Below are 19,438 nucleotides of genomic sequence, written 5' to 3' on the forward strand. Positions count from 1 at the left end.
CATGATTACATAATTGCATAATACAGTATGGTACTTTATATGCATACATGTCACTGAATGATTATTAATTTATGATTATAATGTATTGAAAGTTAAATGTATCGGGTTGTTTTTCCAATTAAAATGAGCAACACTATCCAAAAGAATATTATTTTATACATTTCTATTTTTGTTCCTTTTGTTGCATGAAAGCCGGCTAAATGTGTTGCATTGCCTTAAAGTCATCTGTGTTCTTAAAATAGAAAGTCCAACACAGACATATCTACTGATTCACTGTCAGCGTTTTTAATCAGCAAAGAGAACACTGTCTCTGACATGCGCATCTTCTTCTGTCGGCTCCTCCTGTGCATCCAAGGCTATTATGTATTTGGGAACAGCGCTATCGGCAGCCGTGTGTGTGTGTGTGTATACTCGCATGTGAAATGAAGTATATCTGCTCAATTAGGGCTTACTCATTCTGCCTGCCCTTTAAATGACAGTCAGGGAACGCTGAAGGCCTCTGGCCCGTCCCTTTGGGTTCAAAAAGCATTAACTTGATAAAAGAACAGAAAGAAGCTGAGCTCCGTCCCGTCACACTGAATGACCTCTCCCTCTCTCGCTCTCTCTCTCTCTCTCTCTCTCTCTCTCTCTCTCTCTCTCTCTCTCTCTCACTCTCACTCTCGCGCGCGGGTTTTCTCTCTCTCAACCCGCGCTCGCGTTTTCTTTCTCACTCTCGCGCGCGGGTTTTCTCTCCCTCGCGCGCGTTCCCTCCCTCTCTCGCACACACTCTCTCCCTCACACTCTCTCTCTCACTGTGATATAAAAGTCGCAATTATGAGAAATAAAGTCGCAATTGCGGGATATAAAGTTGCAATTATGAGAAATAAAGTCACAATTATGAGAAATAAAGTCACAATTGCGGGATATAACAGTCGCAATTCTAAGAAATAAAGTCGCAATTGCGAGAAAAAAAGACATAATTGAGACTTTTTATCTCACAATTCTGACTTTTTATCTCGAAATTTTGATGTAAACTCTGTATTACATCTTTTCTCAGAATTGTGATATAAATTATAAAAAGGCCAATTCTAAGAATAGTTTACATTTCGCAATTCTGACTATATCTTGCAATTCTGACTTTATAACTTGCAATTGCGACTTTATATCAATTAATTCAGACTTTATATCTCGCAATTCAGGCTTTATATCACGCAATTCTGACTTTATATCTCGCAATTCAGGCTTTATATCACGCAATTCTGACTTTATATCTCGCAATTACGAATTTACATCATGCAATTCTGACTTTATAACCTGCAATTGCAACTTTATATCAATTAATTCTGACTTTATATCACGCAATTCTGACTTTATAACCTACAATTGCGACTTTATATCAATTAATTCTGACTTTATATCACACAATTCTGACTTTATATCTCGCAATTGTGAGAAATAAAGTCAGATATATGAGATAAAAAGTCACAATTACCTTTTTTAATTTTTCAGTCTGTGGTGAAAACAAGCTTCCATACACATGGCAGTCTGTGGTCTCTATAAATGGATTTGGTTTTGTATTTGCTGCTAATGGTCATGTAATCCAAAATCAAAACTGTAGCTTTTGAAACCTCAGCCAGACTAACATTCGGGAACAAAAGATTGTTTAGCTAATTTAAGTTGTAAAAACGTATAACATCCAGTTCTTTATTGGTTATGGAATAATAAAGGGAACATTCTGAAAACATGGAATTGTTATAAGGAGTAACATGCAAAAAAAAAAAGTAAGACAAACGTCAAATTAAAGGCCCAGATATACTTTGCGTGAAATCAAAGAATGAACTGGTGTGACGTCATTTTTAACAACATCAAGCCAAAACGAAGTTCGAACACTCTGGAAACTTTGCTCAGGGGTGTGTTTCCCGAAACCATCGTTCCAACGAACATTCGCAAACAGCATCGCAGAGTTATCTTGAGCGAAATAAGCAAGCTGACATTCATTATAATCTATATCTTTTATTTAGAATACATACAAATGTCATTTACGTCTTTTAGTTTGTCGAGATTTAAAGACTACAGAAGTAGAGGACAATACTGTTTCCCAACTGTAGGGGGACCCCGAGAGCAAAAGTTACCTAGTGTTACTTTAAACTTTCTGTTGAAGTTACTAGAAAAATGTTTGCGCAGAACTTTAAGAGAACTTTGCCGGAAAGCTCTGAGAACGTTCGCTGTTATCTGAGATGCATCAGATTGGGATTTTTGTAGAAACATTTGTAGTGTTTCAAAACGTTCTCAATGACACACTCAACTCCAATCAGATGCATGTCCTTTGGTATTAATGGTAAATCAGATTTCATTATTAAAAGCTGTTGTCAGCCTTACTTCATCCATTAATCTAAGGAAAAGCACATTGTAAGCATTTGTTGATCTATCTTAATATTGTCCAGGACTTTATCCCATGTGGATCATAATCCATTTAAATACTGCGGCTAAAGCAGCAATATCAGCTTTCAAAAAGACTAATCCGTTTTCACTGTCACAGCATTTAATCCAGATTTGATATGATGACAGCAATTGAAATGGAGCAGTGGCTGGACGGAGTGACCTGAAGTTTCAACTGGGAAAATATAATGTGTGCATTCAGTCCAAATCACTGCAGGTTGAGGACAGAAAACTCGTATTATCTGTCTGATGTAATAGAAAAGAGAGAAGTTTCACTAGTTTGCTATAGTCCATTCAGCCTTTGGCCTCATTTCCAAGTGAGCCTGTGTGTTATTTATCAGTGGAGAGAGTTTTAAAAACTGTCATCCAGTCTTTCCATTTATATAGTTCGCTGGTGCTAGGCTAGCGCGAGTCAACGGTAACTGCTAGCCTGCCATTAAAAACAGTTTTACCCACTCCACAGTTCACCAAAAGCAAATCAACTATAACGCTACACTTTCAGAAAAAAAGGCACAAAAGCCGTCACTGGGGCTGTACCTTTTCAAAAGGGAAAACTTTTGTCCATTTTAGGTAGGCTACTAATATGTACATTTTAGGTGCAATTATCTACATTTTAGGTGCTAATATGCACATTTTAGGTGCTAATATGGACATTTAGGTGCTAAAATGTTTATTTTAGGTGCTATTATGTACATTTTAGGTGGTAATATGGACATTTAGGTGCTAATGTACATTTTAGGTGCAATTATGTACATTTTAGGTGCTAATATGCACATTTTAGGTGCTATTATGTACATTTTAGGTGCTAATATGGACATTTAGGTGCTAAAATGTTTATTTTAGGTGCTATTATGTACATTTTAGGTGCTAATATGGACATTTAGGTGCTAATGTACATTTTAGGTGCTATTATGTACATTTTAGGTGCTATTATGAACATTTTAGGTGCAATTATGTACATTTTAGGTGCTAATATGCACATTTTAGGTGCTATTATGTACATTTTAGGTGCTAATATGGACATTTAGGTGCTAATGTACATTTTAGGTGCTATTATGTACATTTAGGTGCTAATGTACATTTTAGGTGCTAATATGGACATTTAGGTGCTAATGTACATTTTAGGTGCTATTATGTACATTTTAGGTGCTAATATGTACCATTTAGGTACAAATATGCACCCTTTAGGTACTGTTGAAAAGGTACAGCCCCAGTGACAGCTTTTGTACCTTTTTTTCTGAGAGTGTAGACTATCGATGTAAATGTCTGTTGAGAGAAAACTGTTTGAAATCAAAGTATTCTTGCATTAATGATCACAATACATTTACAGGAACTAGTTTCTCAGCAGCGGCGGAATTTTACTTTGCTCCGGTTAGTAGTCCTGCGCCGACAAGTAAACACAGGACCGAAGCGCACTACAGTCGGGCACAACCTGCACTACCCCTCTCTACCTCTCTCTCACTACCTTTCTCTCTCTACATCTCACTACCTTACTCTCTCTCTCTCTCTCTCTCTCTCTACCTCTCTCTAAGTTCAAATTCAAAAATTGCTTTATTGGCATGACTGTACATCATACAATATTGCCAAAGCTTGGAATACATAGAATAATTATAAAGACATTAAAATAGTAAATCTAAATGTACAAATTAAATTGATTGTACAAATTAACAGTGTAAAATAAATAAAATAGAACTAAAGAAATATGAACATTTAAAAATTCTGTGAAGAATTTAGAAAAACAATGTGTATGAGTGTGTGGTGTGTGTGTGTGTGTTGGCGCATCACTGATTGGTCGTCCACTCTCTCTTTTTGTGACAAGCATCAATGTATCTGGGTGCTAGTGTGATACAATAGTGTTATAGTCTCTCTACCTTACTCTCTCTCTCTCACACTACCTCTCTCTCTCTCTACCTTTCTTTCTCACTACCTCTCTCTACCTTACTCTCTCTCTCTCTCGCTCTACCTTTCTCTCTCACTACCTCTCTCTACCTTACTCTCTCTCTCTCTCTCTCTCTACCTTTCTTTCTCACTACCTCTCTCTACCTTACTCTCTCTCTCTCTCTCTCTCTCTCTACCTTTCTCTCTCACTACCTCTCTCTACCTTACTCTCTCTCTCTCTCTCTCTACCTTTCTTTCTCACTACCTCTCTCTACCTTACTCTCTCTCTCTCTCTCTACCTTTCTTTCTCACTACCTCTCTCTACCTTACTCTCTCTCTCTCTCGGTTGCCTAGGTAACTTAATATCACTCCGCCGCTGCTGTAGACTGCTAATAAATACCGGGAACAAAGTAGAACTATAGCAATGCGATGAAAGGGTAGTTTGAATCGAACATTATTCTCTCAACAGACATTTACATCGATAGTCTGGCGTTATATTTGATTTGCTTTTGGTGAACTGTGGAGTGGGTAAAACTGTTTTTAATAGCAGGCTAGCAGTTACCCTTGACTCGCACTAGCCTAGCACCGGCGAACTATGCAACTGGAACGACTGGATGAACATTTTTGAAAACTGTCTCTACTGATAAATAGCACACAGGCTCACTTGGAAATGAGGCCCGATGGTCAAAATCATGAACCGCCCCTTTAATAGTAAACTAACTTGGCTTGCCGTCCTTGGAGGAGGCTGGACCCGAGGCTCGGCTTTAACCCCCTTTTTTTAAATTGTGTTTATGCGCTTGGAAAAAGTCAAATTTGTTCTTAAAGATAGATTATTTTCAGGTTCTTATTCATGCCCAGGGATGCACTTCACATTTTTGTGCATGTTCGAGAGCATAAAACCCTCTGAGTGTACCACAAGTCTCAATTTAAGGTCCATTTGTGTTGCCCTCAGGTAATATAATCCATTATCATTGAGAACACTCTCGGCTATGCTGATGTTCAGCTTTCTGTGATGACACACAATGAGGCATTGAACCATAGGGGCTTTTTGTACGCCATGCAAAATATAAGTATGATGCATTTCTTTAGTGTTTTTGTATCATAGTGCAACATTTGTCCTTGCAGAATCACTTATAAGATATATAATTCATATTCTTACTATTTTACCAATGCATTTCCATTACTTTTTTTTTCATGGTGCTTTTGGCTTTGTACTGTGCAACATTTGTCCCACCACTATCACTTAGAAATGAATATCCTTACTATTTAACCAATGCATTTCCATGCATTCTTTTGCAGTTGTTCATGATTACTGCATGCAGATTTTAAAAGATCATTTTAACATTCAGTTCAGTCATGAAACTCTAGATGATCGGTCCATTACATGCAATCACATCATTACCGCACGGCACAAGCTGATTGGCCAATGCTTGCTCAACATGTAAAAAAGTCTTAAAGGAGTAGTTCACTTTTTAAAAAAAAACCCATTACCATTTCATGAGATCAGTCTGCCTTTAGCTCGCTCAAGTCCTTTTGTAAAATGCGAGTTGTAATGTTACGTTTATGTTATGTGTTTAGGCCATCTGATTATTAAATCTGATAGGACGTGTCATAGAACGGCTTCAGTTTACCGGAGATCGTTTACTCTTCAGCTTTATCTCAAGCGACTATTCCTTATAGATATTTCTTTTTTTGATAACTTTGACGCATCATAATCTAGCAGTGTTATTTTTTCTAGTCATACGTTCATGTTTTCATAGACGTATTTTTATTTGTCAACATTAATTTTCGTAACATTTTCATGACGGACTCGAGAACTCGTTTTTTTAAAACCTGTCAATAAACGAAATGAGAAATTGACAAAAATGCCCGTCCCTAGTATCTATTAGCAGAAATCCACACTTGCTCAATCAACCGCAGCAGATGTAAACCGGCAAGACCAAATACATTAACATTTGTACATTTAATAACATGCTAAATCTATGTCATGTTTCCAGATTATCTGTTCTAAGTGCATGTAAATCTGCATGTGAATGCACGAGGATGCAAAGATAAGATGTGCTCATGGATTTGAGTGTTTTATTAATTTATGTCAACAGCGTTACACACACAACAAACGCCTCTTCACCGATCCAATTTTGGACGAGCGCTCTGCATTTATGCAATAATTGTGTCAGGTTTTTCACTGTGGGGGTGAGACACGAGCTAATCCTCTTTTTGTGTTTGTCAATAGAGGAAAATCATCACAGGCTGCATGTTTGAGATGATGAAAGTCTCTACTTGTGTTTGTGCCTGCAGTGCAGTACGCTGAATCCTGCGTCAGATTCATTATAGTTTGTGTACAGTGTCCTCTCTGTGGCTCAAACGCCAGAACAAAGCCTCACCAAGGTCGTGGGAATGCATATAATGTACAGCTTGAACGCACAGTCTCTGCCATATGCGTGAGTGTAAGTCCTCTCACAGCTGCTTTAAAACACATAAATAATAAATATATACTAGCTCTGTCATGGTCAATTTGGTTCCTCTTATTATTTTTGATTGAACATTCAGAATTAAAGTAATACAGAATAACTTACAAATGCATCTCTCTTAAACATCTGTCTTGTTATCTCATAACATACTGGAAGAGTAAGCAGCATCATTTTAAAGGTGCAATACTGAGAAATAAGATTGAGGATGAGAGAAAGAGCCAATCAGCAGAAGGGGGTGTGTCCTCTAATGATGGAGGAGGAGATGAGAGTGAGCCAATCAGCAGATGGGGGTGTGTCCTCTCATGATGGAGGAGGAGATGAGAGTGAGCCAATCAGCAGATGGGGGTGTGTCCTCTCATGATGGAGGAGGTGAGAGTGAGCCAATCAGCAGAAGGGGTGTGTCCTCTCATGATGGAGGAGGAGGTGAGAGTGAGCCAATCAGCAGAAGGGGGTGTGTCCTTTTGTGATGGAGGAAGAGAGAGTGAGCAAGAGGAAGATTTGAAGAAAGACTGTAGAAAGAGAGCTGGATGAGAGACATTACAAAAGAGAAAAGATCCAAGAAATATGACTGGAAAAAGAACGGTTATGATCAGGCTAGAGCTTTAGTTAATATTAGAAAAGCTTTTCAGCACTGGAGAGACCCGAGCGTGAAGACCTGAAATCAGACGCTGAAGTTGCGTTGCTTCTGCTTAATACACAAGTAACAGTGGTTGTGCTATTTCACAAAAGCAAGATCTGCTGTTGTTGTAATGTTAGCTGTAGCAACATGATAGTCTTGAGTGTCATTGTTTGTCTGGAGCTGCTGGCGACTAACAACCAACCCTTACGTGTATTATTTACTCTTATGTAAATATGTTAATTTGTTTATTCATTCTTGCCGTTCGTTCATCATCAAAGCATTGAAGCTATGATAGAAACATGACATCTACTCTTGCATTGTGTCTTTGTGCATTTTAGGGGCGGAGCAATGAAGGAAGGGGTGTGTTTGTTTGGGTTGATTTCAAATATGAAGCATTTCTCCGAAATTGCTCACTGTACCTTTAAAACATGCAGTGTTTTTATTAATGCATTATGCAGCCGCCATCTGTTTCTCATTGATGAACCTTTCTGTATTACTCATGTTCAAAGCACCCAAACAGCAGATCTAAATTAGCAGAGAACAACATTTACAGTTTTATTTTTATCCCATTCTGACGGCTGACTTGCAAATAATTTGTGCCATTTTCTGTCCTATAATTACTGCTCTCTCGACATCACAAACCTTGTAATGTGTGAGCTAAGAATACTTTACATTCGAGTCAGACAACACAGAACAGCAAATGCATTGTGAAATGTTCCACTTAGAAGAGACAAAAGCTTTTTGATATTTCAGAAATTACATGAACTCTGGGCAATTATATGTAGAGCTCGAAATGTGTGCAAAAGTGATGTCCGGAGCGGATGTTTGTTTTAATGACTATGCAAGTTTGATTAAACCATCAAAATATGTGGATATATAACATATTATTATTATTACATAATGAAATATTTATTTTTCAAATCTTTTAAATATGAGGGAAGAACAACACTAAACTTGGTTGAGGCATTTTATTTACATTATTTGTGCATAGAAAAACAAAAAGCTCACATTAAAAAGCATATTGACTACAACAATCAGTTATTAATATTTTGTTGTTTTTGCATGCGTTTATAACTTCTATAGACAAAAATAATGTCGGCACAATTCGTCATGTTTCGTTGCGTCATTATCCCAAATAAAAATTGACTCCAAACTCAATGCAATATGCTTACAAAAAACCCCAAACGTTTTTATTAATATTTGAATAAATGTCGATTTGGCCACTACTGTATATCAGTTTTGAGTTCTTGAAAAGGTATTTTTGGGTCCAACTATAAAAGTTTGTCATTGAGCTGAGAAGTGGATACACACACTGTAAAAATGAATATGCTTTATCTAATCAATAAAATTGTGGCAACAGATTACAAGCAATACTATTTATTAAATTGAACAAATTAGAATTGAGTAATAATTAACCGAATGAATGACTTAAAAGTTAACCATTTAAAATGAGAAGAATTTACACATTTCTTTAAACAAAATTTTGGAAAAACAGACTGACGTCAAAAATGAATTTTTAATTATTGCCAACATTGAAGACGCTTGATGATAACAAGCAGAATCACTTAAGGAGAAAAACGTCATTTGTAAGTCACCATTGTGGAGATCAGTGTGTGTTTTAGTTGGGCTCTTGACCCTTAAATCATTAACTTCAGGTGTTGTTTGGCTGCGCTACGTGAGTTATAACAGCCAGATGAACTAATAGATAAGGTGATCTGATGATGTTGGTTGTGTTTTAACATAATCATTATTTCACAATCATTTAACCTGAACTCATATAGAGCCCAGTTTCTGAGAGAAGGTTCACTTAGCAAATATGATTTGATTGAAATGGCTAATGTGCAAATAGCTAACACTAACTAGGCTAACAGTATAATAATGATATTTTAATAGTTAATTTTCACTAGTAACTATACCCCACAAAATAAGAGAATTTGAAAGAGAACACAAAATTCGATTAAAATGCAAAAGAAAAAAACGTGATGCTACTCTCTGAGAATATATTGAGGTCATGTCATGTGACAGAAATGTTAATCTACACATGGGCATGAACTCAATGTCCTCTTTTCAGAGATGATCTGCTCTTCCCTCAGTAAGTTTACTCGTGATCAGGATCGCATGTTTCATTTATCGATGTGATGAACATCCCTCATGAGCGCCTGCACTGCGTTCCCATTTATTTTTCTCTTGCCTTTTGTTTACTTCTATAAAGACCAAATATGTCATTTTAGGATTACTTGCTAATAACAAATAACCTTAAAACACTTGGTTGATCACTGATTGGATGTTAATATGTGGCCTGACACTCAAAAATGGAGGCAGATAAATCCAGTTATGATATTTTGATAAAAAAGAATGACAAGATAAAAATGCATTCATGCATTTACAAAAATGTGATGAATTTTCATTTCATATGCACAAAAGGACCGTCCGTGTTCATGCATTGATATGTCTGCATTTGCATGCTTGTGTTTGCGGATTAAATGAAAGACACGTTATTTTTCTTATATTAGATGGAGATTTAAAGTTCAATGGTTCTGTTTAAAATTGGCTCAATTGTGGCTTTAAATATCTATAACACATTTACAATTATTTATTTAAAAAGATATAATGCATTATATCATACATTATAAATATTTTAATAATGCATTAATACAAAAAGGCTTAAAACCGAAAAATGTTTCAAATGATTGCAAAATACTTTCAAGCTTAATGTATTTAATTTTTTGTCTAGGAATAACGTAGCAGATTAATTTATAAAACTTGATTAAAAATAAACCAAATTAATTAATTAAAACTGAAGCTATAAAATTGGCTCAATTGTGGCTTTATATATATATATAATATTATAACACATTTACAATTATTTATGAAAAGATATAATCGATTATATCAAACATTATACATATTATTAGAAAGCACATGAATATAAAAAGGCTTAAAAGTGTTATGAAAAATTTCTGAAATGATTGCAAAATACTTTTAATATGTTGTTTAATTTTTTTCAAGGAATAAAGTAGCATTTTAATTCATAAAATTTAATTAAAGATAAACCAAATTAATTAAAACTGAATCTATAAAATCGGCTAATTTGTGGCTTTAAATATATATAATATTGTAACACATTTACAATTATTTATGAAAAGATATAATCGATCATATCATACATTATAAATATTTTTTATAATGCATTAATACAAAAAGGCTTAAAAGTGTTATGAAAAATGATGCTTTTAATGTGTTATTTAATTTTGTTACTAGGAATAATGTAGCAGATTAATAATTAAAAATAAAGCAAAGGAATGAATTAAAACTGAATCTATAAATTTGGCTCACTTGTGGCTTTAAATATAGGACCTATATAATATTACAACACGTTTAAAATTATTTCTGAAAAGATATAATAAATTATATCATACATTATACATATTATTATAATGCATGAAAAATGTCTAAAAAATACTTTTAATCTGTTATTTAATTTTTTTTTCCAGGAATAAAGTAGCAGATTAATTAATAAAGTATAATTAAAAATAAACCAAACGAATGAATTAAAACTGAATGTGTGAAATGGCCCCATGGGAAGCTCTACTGTATATATGAGCCGTTGAGGTTCGTCTTCTCATTCCCAGAGCAGGGTGTATTTCTGTGGCTGTTTGCCAGGACGATCTGTCTGTTTATTTTCTGTTCTTTCGACCGGCTCGTTCCCCAGGGAAGGTCTGGACTCGGTCCGAGCAGAATGCATTCCCCTGTTCCCCGTTGATGTTTGAGATGTTTGTCAGACCCATCGCAGCGCAGTGGAGTGTGAAGCAGGACTTCAGATGCGATATGACCGACTCTAAACGCCTGAGCCGCGTGTCGTCTGTCCTCATCCACGTCTATATCTGTCAGTCTGACCCCTGAAGAGTGAGCTAACACTATCATCACGTCTCCAACGCTCAGGGACGAGGCTGCTTAGTGCTTTAGAAGGGGATACTTAGAAATAATCTTTTGTGTTGTTGACGTATCAAAATGCTCAAACTTTCAGGTGAAACATACATGATGTAAAATTTCATTTAGTAGCTATTGTAATCGCTTAAGAAGATTACTGCGTACTGCGGTTATACTGCGTAAATACAACAAATGTTGAAAGCAGCTTAAATAACTTGAGTTCATTTCGGGTTCTGTGATTTTATTTTATTTTTTTTTATTTCAAGGCAGAATATTTAAGCCAACATCTCTATTTAACCCTCTGGGGTTGTTCGTTTCAGAGTCACACTCGGGGTGTTCGGGTCCATTTGGGCGGGATTCATATTTTAAAAAAAAAATCATGATTATTATTTTTTTTACTCGTTTTTTATAATATTTTTTCTTTTCTTTTTTGGTGTTTTGAGAAAATTTCAAAAATAAAAATAATTTATAATTAGTATTAATGTAATAATTATGACAAATTTCCCCCCCATTGAACATAATACAAATTTGTTTTTTTTTAAAATATATATATATATTTTTTTTTTAAAGCTGTATTTCATTTTAGAGTCAAGCCTAGGCCTCATAAAAGCAATTTTTAAAATGAGATGGATGCCATCTGGTGGACAAACTGAGCATTTTAAAAATGCAAAACACATGTATAATCTGAATTTTTTGGTGTGTTTGTGTATAAAAGTGTGTGTGTGTGTGTGTCTGTTTTGCACTCTTGATGTTTTATAGATTCACCCCTTCACTGTTGTGTGCTTTTTTTCAAGATTGTGGCTGATTTGTAGATTGTACGCACAAAAAAACTCAGTATTTTCACACTTTTGCCAATTTCCCATTTATTTTCCATGCGGGTCCATTTGGACCCGAACACTCCAAGTGTGACTATTTTTTTTTACAACCACGTAGACTATTCACATCCTGTCCCCAATTTTTTTTTTGGGTGTTCAAATACCAAATACCAACAAAGTCACCAAATTTCGGACCATTCCGAAGAAGCTGTGATTTAAAAAAAAATTATTTAAATTCTTTTAATTTAAAAGAATCGACTAAAAATAGACTTTTAGGGATTTTTATCACGTTACGACAGTAATTCGAATGTGTGATAGAGACCCGAGTCACACCAGTTCTCCGTTTAAAGGTTGTTCCAAAAGAAGCGTAATACTTTCAAACTAAGTCAAGGTAGTGTAAAAGATCCATAACAGTTGCTATGAGCAACAATAAAAACAAACACAGCCGGACCGATATTATCGGCCGATATTAGGCATTTTCCAAACTATCGGTATCGGCAGAACTGGCAGATAAATTAATATTTCAAAAATAAAATAAAAACGGACGAAACACGCTTGAACCATGTCATGAGTGTTGGAGTTGTATAGTTTGTCCACCAGAGGGCACTCTACACCATTGCTGTTGGCAACACTCGTACATACATTGCTTGAATAACAATTAAAAGAACATCCGCATCAGTTCTCTTAACTCAAATAAGCATGACAAAATTTGTGACTATCATGTCCAGTTTTGCTGCTGTTAAATAAGCCGAGAGTGAAGCGGAATTAGCTAGTAATAGTTACGTTACGTTGTTACAGTGTCGTCGACTGACTGTCCTTTTAACTTTTGACAATGTGACTGAAGTATTTCTTTAATAGCGCGTGACAGTTATAGCAATGAGACGTATCATCTCTCCTCGACCTGTTATATTGAAAATGTATGTTTTACAATTAATTTGCAGTATGACGTAATCCATTGCTAAATTATGGCTCTTCGTAGACAAGCTAACCACAAAGCTAGCTAACGCCACTATCGTCAGTCTGTTCTGTTGTGACAATAAAAGAAACAAGTTTCTTTTTAAAATGCATTATCATATTATTTTAGTTAAAACTCATAAATAACTACAAATAACTAATGTTAGGGAAATATGTCAAAGTTTTGTTGCACGTTTCTGAAAAGAAAAAAAAAATATCGGCCGATATATCGGATTATCAGATTTTAAAACCAACAAACATTTGTATCGGTATCGGCCTTCAAAATCCTTTATCGGTCGGGCTCTAAAAACAAAGCTTACACAAAAACAGTCAAGTAGTATTCACAACCTCATTCCTGAATAAATGCATAATTAATGCATTCATAATTAATTAATATTAATAAACATCATTAAATGCAACTTAAAAGCATAATTTTCCCGGAACAAACTTTTTCTGTAAAAGTAACTCTAGTTGTGAAGTTCCCTCAATGATAGTTACGAGCAAGAGTTTAAAAACAATCAATCAGGCTTGAGAAAAACAAATATCGTCAGTTGCACAACTGATATTTCCTAAATGAGTTCAAATGAGCATTTCCCCATAGGGTGTGAAGGACATCACACAGTGAATACAGGACATGAACCACATGCATGATGCAAAATACAACAAGGACATCATTTTGAGGGATGGAGAATCCCAGAATGCATTGTGATGTTACAACACGCAACTTTGGCACCTGACAACTATAGCGATGCATGTCAAATATGTTCAAACAAAAAGGCTAAAAGTTGCAAGAACATTAAAAAAAAAAAATAGTGTTGGATTTAGAAATCGTTGATAAATTTCAGAAATAATTACAAAGAAACATCGTATAAAAAAGAAAGACTGAAATAGTATTTTCTTATAAAACGTACTCCAATAATCTTCACACACAGCTTTTTATGTCTGAAGCCCTCTATGTGCTCTGATTGGTCGGCTGGATCGGTGTGTTGTGATTGGTCGAGCGCTTCGAGTGTGTTTGGGAAATGTCCCGCCCCTTTCCATAACCGCTAGTTTAACACACTACTAACTACTCAAACTCAAACAGGCCCCGCCCCTTTATTCTGCACATGAATTATTATAATGAGGAATATTGTGACGTGTTCCACTACAATGGAGGCGTTTCAGGAGTTCAGAAACACAGACACTGATATAGAGGAGAACTGGAGCGTTTTCATGCTCAAACAGCAACACTACACACACACGAACATGAGGAAAAGCATAATATGTCCTCTTGAAACACCTCTCATCCTAGACTAGAGAGAAATATCCAGCAGCATTGGCCTGTCTCTGGTGTTTGTGTAGCTCAGTGTCTAATAAGATCAGTTCACATGATCGCTCGAGTGGGAAGGAGAATAAACACAGTCTGACAGCAGCAAACGGCCCAGACCTTCACTTCAACACACGAGACGCGAGCAGACCTCAAACACACAGATCTCACCTCAAACACATCAGCAAAACACAGATGTGCACTTGCACAGACTTCTGCCAATCCACGGATCAAAGAGCAAATTCTACAAATGAACTAAAGCTGTCGTGTTGCAATATATCGCAATACAAAAATGTAACAATATGTAACGTGCATCACACAACAGAGTGAGCTTATAAAACTTAAACTTTGTTATTTATTTATTAAATGAGCGATCGTTTCGCTTGATAAGACCCTTATTCATCGTCTGGAATCGTTTAAAGCTCTTTGAACAGTTTGCACTGAAAGTGTCTTTTGGACCTTGAACCGTTTGGACCCCATTGAAGTCCATTATATGGAGAAAAATCAAAAACCTTAATTTCTTTTCGACTGAAGAAAGAAAGACGTGGATATATTGGATGACATGGGGGTGAGTAAATTATCAGCAAAAGTGAACTACTCCATTAAAACTACTCGCTACGGATGCGAAAAAACACAAAAAAATCGAACCCGATCCGATTTTGGCGAAACGAACGTTTCGGAGGCAGTGTGCGAGCGTGATTGACATAGTATTTATTTTTTTTAAATTTCAGACTTTCGGGCCTTAATTCATATGCAATATTGCACAGCAGAAGCATGTGAAGAGTGCAAAAGCCTCTAAATGCCATTTGAAATGTTCTTCTTTAATGATGATTTTTATCAAGCTTGTATATTTAAGTTCAGTAATTTTACTTAAATGGCAATGATAATTACCTATTAATTGTTATTTAAGTGAAATTACTGAACTTAAATATGCAAGTTTGACAAAAATCATCATTAAAGAAGAAAATTTCAAATGGCATTTAGAGGCTTTTGCATCTGAACTCTTCATGTCTTAGTGTGTGTCAAACGCATTAAACAATTTGTCATATCCATTACCATGCCGAATGACAGAAGTTTGTTTAGCGCTTTTCACAACACACACTAGAAAATCATGATGCTAATGTTTATAATATCTAAATCTTCATGCCTTACAGTTGCATTTTCACAGCTGTGAGACAATACAACCAATTAAGCAGTTGAGATCTGCTTTTACAGTATGTATGCAAAGTTGGATATCCAGCTGGGCAACAAAATGCGACGTAAATATTATATATCGAACATATCCAACATTATATTAAGAACAACTGGATGATAATGAAATTGAATTATAATATCAAGCAGTTGAGATTTGCTATATATTAATTGAGTGTGTACTCTATGTATGTGGATAAAGTTGGATATAATATACGTCCAACTTTATATAGAGAGAGTTGTGGGATGATATAAATGATCATGACTATCATTCTCTTTCACATGTAGAGTAAGATCATAAAGAAATGTCATTATTGGCCCATTTGTGGAGTTTGAATCAAGCTATTCAATGTAAAAAATAATGACAACATACTCGGACTTCCTCAAATTGCCCTCAGAAGAACATCTAGGCGTGCTTTTGAAGGTGCCTCGAATGCCCTAACGTCCAACTTGAATATATCAACCCCTCAAAACATCATTATAATGGGTCAACTGCTCAGAAACAGCCATCTTTGAAAGGTTTACCTTGAGGTCTCTCGTCAATGCAAATGTGCGCGCGCACGAGAGAGAGAGAGAGAGGATGAGGGGTTGGTGAGGGTGAGGGAATGTAAAAGCATTTCCACATCAACGCAGTCCTTCAGAGCATCACCTTCTTATCTTTAGGCTTTTCATTGTCGTCTAGGCTTCTCCCATCACCCGCTCTCTGTCTGTGTGTGTGTGCGTGTGTTTATCCAGCGATGCAGCACAAGCATCATCATCATCACAGTGCATGAACACAGCGTGCATATGGATGTCAAAACGCGTGTTTTCTTACCTTGCCGTTGTGTGTTGATGAATGTAACAGCCTCTCCAGCTGGGAAGCGGCTCAGTGTGTGTGTGTGTGTGAACTCAGTCAGCCTCCCACTGCAGGCTCCCGTTCGCCTGAGAAAGCCCGATGCATCCCTGCCTCCAGCTGTACGCGTGCACGGCCATGTCAGAGAGATGATGCTCAGACCCGCGCATCTGATCTCCCAGAAGCCCCTGCTACCGGTGCCGTGACGCTGCCATGGCGAGAACACGGTATAATCCACATCTAGAGGATGCGAAAACAGCCTGGCCTGCCTCCTCTAGCTCTCTCGCTCTCTCTCCCTCCTCCTGTGTGTGTGTGTGTGTGTGTGTGCGGCAGCATCACCTAGGCGACAGTTCACGCCCCCTCTGTCGCCCTGGTGAAGCGTTTCCACGTGAGCGGGTGATTTGAGACGGCAGGTTGTGTGTGTGTGTGTGTGTGTGTCGTGCGCGGATAAACCGGTCAGCTCATGAATAATTCATGAGATAATGAGGGTCATGACAGGCCGGTGACGCTGCGATATAACAGCAGTCAAATTCATTGGAAAGAGGCGTGGTTAAATCCATATAAATTTTGTATGCTGAATAAAGTTCAAAATACTTCATAAAATCTACCCATGTAAAGCTTTGTTATCCAAATTCATGGACATTGACAACAAAATGTTCTTTTTGTAATGTATACGAAGAAGACTTGGCTCATTTGTTTTATGAATGTGATTTATCTCAAAAATTGTGGTCTGATTTATTAATTATAGAAAGACAGAAAGAAAAAATTAATTATAAATTATCTCTAAAAGATGTTATTTGTTCTTATACACACAGAAGCAAATTGTGTGGTGAATTTCTTCATTTTGCATGGTAAATATTATATCCATAAACAAAAATTTGCAAAATGCATTCCAAAATGTAATCTATTTTTAATAGAGATTGAATCGCTGAGGAAGTCACTTAAATTAGTTAAAAATAAAAAGAATGAAATGTTGTTAAACTTTATGGAGGAATTCTTCGTATTGTAATTAATGCCCCTACTTAGTTTACCAAGTTATATGAACATTAAAAGTGTCTATAGGAAAAGAAAGAAATATTGAGCTTTTTTATGTATATTTATTTAGTTTTTTTTTTTGTTTTTTTTCTTCCTCTCATTTGTTTTTGTTATCCCTGTTTATTTGTTTAAACATGTTTCAATATATGTGATGTCTGTCAATATATGTGATATCTGTCATGTGAAGCATTCCTGTTATATACTGTATTTTGTACTTGAATTTATTTCTCAATTAAAAAAAAATATATATATATATAACAGCAGTCAGATGACAGATGCTAAATCAACAAATATTTACGGCAAATATTGTTTCCATAGTTGAAATAAGAGAAATTGCTGGTATAAAATGTGATTTTATTTTAATATGACTGATAGAGTCATTTTTTAGCGTCGGGTACAAACTTTTACTTGGTTGGATGTTTTGACTTTTAAAAAGTAAAAGCATAAATTGATATAGGATAAACGTTAAAAAATATGCTGTTTTATTTATTTATTGACACCAGTGTTAATGTTTCTCGGTTACTTTGTTTAAAGAGTTTAACAGTTTAATAATACATGTTGAATTTAATAAATATTAATAAAATTCCAAAATAACTGTTTTCAAAATAAAAAAAATGTAATGGATTTTAATCAGCAAACTTTTTACCACGATTTAATTAAACATGATTTTTTAATTCAAAATCATTTAAGGTTTAGTAGTTTAATCAACGCCTCATGAAACCTATTTCACCACTGACTGCACTCGCCAATATAATCAATAAAGCGTTCATCTAAAACACAGAGACATTTACTTCTCGATTAGTATAACACAGATAAAATATTCTATAACATTAAATGGAAAATTGTTGCTAAATTCTCTACACACTGAGCTGGTCTAGTTAATCATCTCTAGTGTGATTTGCTGTCCTGCTATTGTCCTTTTAAAGCTTTTGTAATGCAGGGCAATTTAAGTCCGTTCCTAAACAATGACGCCCAATGAGCTTTTGTCTTTTGTTTTTAGCATATTAAAGGCAGGATAGGTGATTTGTTCCAGAAACATTTTTGTTATGCTGGTTGAAAGTCTCTTCACATCCTGATAGCTAATAGTCACTAAGTTAAGTAAGGGGTCTAAATGTGTTTTCATGTGGACCATTAAATGTTCGTCCAATCATTGAATGTGGTCCGAATGCAATGATAGGATGTCCTAACCCTGCCTGTCTGTGTATGTGTTTCCACTGATCTACTGCTTTAGGCTGCTTATTCTTCTGAGACTTAAACAGCATCTCCTTGAGTTTTCAAGCTTGAACCACCAAACTAAGGTTAGACCTTCAGACTGGTCTCATGTGCTGTATCTTTTCAGTAAAAACTACGAAAAGTCCCATAGAATTTCATTGAGGGAGTCAAGACTTTTTGCACAACAAGACTTATCCGGACAGCAACATAGTGTGTAATCCATGTGTACCAGATCTGGGCTGGATGTGGGCCGACACTATTTTGCTGTCCAATGACTATCCTAGGATAACATCATGTTAACAACATGCTAATTCATGTTATTGCATGTTAACAGATGTTAATTCAGGTTAGTAACAGGTAAAATCATGCTTGAACATGTCGAAAACAATGCTAATGCATGCTAACAACTTACTAAAACAAGATAGCAACATGCTAATTCATGTTAGCAATGTACTAATTGGTTGTTAACAAGATGTTAAATCAGATTACAAACAGGTAAAATCATGCTTAAACATGTTGAAAACATGCGAACAATGTACTAAAACAAGCTTGCAACATGCTAATTCATGTTAGCAATAATTGTATGTTAACAAGATGTTAGTTCAGGTTAGTTACAGGTAAAATCATGCTTAAACATGCTAAAAACAATGCTAAAACATGCTAATTCATGCTAGCAACGTACTAAAACAGGCTAGCGACATGTTAATTCATGTTAGAACATATTAACATCATGGTAATTCTTACAAAACTTTCATATGGCTTTGTCAATCCAACATC

General features: G+C 35.7%; 1 protein-coding gene across 1 annotated transcript in view; it reads right to left on the minus strand.

The window, feature by feature from the left end:
* Positions 1-16,844, minus strand: part of pak6 (p21 (RAC1) activated kinase 6) — a 37,109-nt gene extending 20,265 nt beyond the window's left edge. The window contains exon 1 of the mRNA XM_039662921.2: positions 16,397-16,844. The gene's annotated coding sequence lies outside the window, so the exon portion shown is untranslated. The remainder of the gene's footprint in view (positions 1-16,396) is intronic.
* Between the last annotated feature and the right edge of the window lie 2,594 nt (positions 16,845-19,438).

This window comes from Pimephales promelas, chromosome 15 (genome assembly GCF_988280905.1).
Source record: "Pimephales promelas chromosome 15, fPimPro1.hap1.1, whole genome shotgun sequence".
Lineage (NCBI taxonomy): Eukaryota > Metazoa > Chordata > Actinopteri > Cypriniformes > Leuciscidae > Pimephales > Pimephales promelas.